At 51.7% G+C, this 1,775-nt stretch overlaps 1 protein-coding gene across 2 annotated transcripts in view; it reads left to right on the forward strand.

The window, feature by feature from the left end:
• Nucleotides 1–746, forward strand: part of LOC147469819 (LIM homeobox transcription factor 1-alpha-like) — a gene marked incomplete at its 5' end in the record, with an annotated part of 30,464 nt that extends 29,718 nt beyond the window's left edge. For both annotated transcript variants that reach the window (XM_086547729.1, XM_086547730.1), the window contains 1 exon segment: nucleotides 1–746. This exon segment is cut by the window's left edge and continues 839 nt beyond it.
• Nucleotides 747–1,775: the final 1,029 nt, after the last annotated feature.

The following is a 1,775-nucleotide window of genomic DNA, read 5'->3' on the forward strand; positions in this document are numbered from 1 at the left end:
CGCTCTCTACCTTTCCCCTCTTCAGGCATCGCTTCATCCCTCGCCTCTCATATTCCCTTCCCCTTCACTTTGTAGTTCGTCTCTCTCCTGCCTCATCTCCTCTCCTTCATTCGCATCTATCCTTCCTGTTACTATCATCATCATCATCATCTCTCTCTCTCTCTCTCTCTCTCTCTCTCTCTCTCTCTCTCTCTCTCTCTCTCTCTCTCTCTCTCTCTCTCTCTCTCTCTCTCTCTCTCTCTCTCTCTCTCTCTCTCGCTCTCTCTCAATCCCTTTCTCTCTCTCCCTCCACTTCTGACCCCTCGCAAGCAGCAGCACTCGTATAACATTCCTTCTCTCTTTCCCTCCCCACGTTAGTCCTCCGCCCTCCCATCAGTCTTCCTCTCCCTCTTTCCTTCCTCTTCCCCTTTCCCCTTTCTCTCTACCTTCCCTCCACGTCCGAGGTAGATGAAGCCCTCTACCGGCAGTCGTATTCACCCTCCATGTTGACACACCCAGCCGGCCATTTTGTGCGCAAGGAGGCGGAAACTGGACTGGCGGGAGCGCCCTCGTCACGTCTACATCCGGGAACCTTTTTCCAAGTCACGTTCGGATGTCGGCGCCTAAGAGAATTTTCGTGTTCGTCGGCCGGCGTGTCCGTTCGTAAAAATTCGACAATCGTATTTCATCCTCTGCTTCTTTATCGCTCTCTCGCTCTCTCTCTCTCCCTCTCTTTCGGTCTCTCTCTCTCTTTCGGTCTCTCTCCCTCTCTCTCTCTCCCTCTCTTTCGGTCTCTCTCCCTCCCTCCCCCTCTCTCCCCTCCCTCCCCCTCTCTCTCTCACTCTCTCTCACTCTTATTCATTGTATATGTATGCACTCACGTCAATGCTTCGCTTTGGAGAAAATAGGAGAATAATGATAAGACGGGAAATCAAGAAGAAGAAGAAGAAAAAAAATATGACGTAAAAGAAAATTCCCTGGCCGGGATGTATCGGACAGAGTGTTTTATAATTCGCTGGGGATTTTTCCCTCGGGCGAGTGTGGGCGAGAAAGTTTCTAGTCAGCAGGGCGAAGTCAGGAAGTCTTGCAGGAGAGAGAGAGAGAGAGAGGGAGAGGGCGAGATAGGGAGGGAGAAGGAGAGGGGAAGGGAGAGGGAGAGGGAGAGGAAGAGGAAGAGGAAGAGGAAGAGAAAGAGAGAGAGAAAAAGAGAGAAAGAGAAAAAGAGAGAAAGAGGGAGGGAGGGAGGGAGGGAGGGAGGGAGGGAGGGAGGGAGGAGAGAGAGAGAGAGAGAGAGAGAGAGAGAGAGAGAGAGAGAGAGAGACAGAGAGACAAAGAGAGAGAGAGAGAGAGAAAAGACAAAGGCAGAGAGGCCTGAGATAGAACTAGGACGAGAAAGAGAAGGACGAGGAGGAGGTAGAGAGGCAAGGGGGGTAAAAGCTAAGAGTAAGAGGAGGAGGAGGAGGAGGAGGAGGAGGAGGAGGCAGAGGCAGAGGAGGCAGCGGGAGTCTTCAGGAGGCCACTATCGATCCCTCGGGCGAGTCTTCAGGCCAGGGGCCGGAGTGCTGTTTCCTCGGAGATGGAACCACTTCTTTCGTCCACTCTTTTCCTTTCTTTCTTTCTCTTCTTCTTCTTCTTCTTCTTTTTTTTAGGGGAGGGGAGGGGAGGGAGGGCAGGGGAGGGCTTCTATTTTTATCGCTCTCTCGTGATGGGTCTCTCGCATTTAATCGTTCTTTTTTTTTGAATTTCCTGGAATGAGGAAGGTCTTGGAAAAGTGGCCTTGGGTTTTGTTGTCCGTG

The sequence above is a fragment of the Penaeus japonicus genome, unplaced genomic scaffold (assembly GCF_977035675.1).
Source record: "Penaeus japonicus unplaced genomic scaffold, GWHDUDI00000001_assembly GWHDUDI00000019, whole genome shotgun sequence".
Lineage (NCBI taxonomy): Eukaryota > Metazoa > Arthropoda > Malacostraca > Decapoda > Penaeidae > Penaeus > Penaeus japonicus.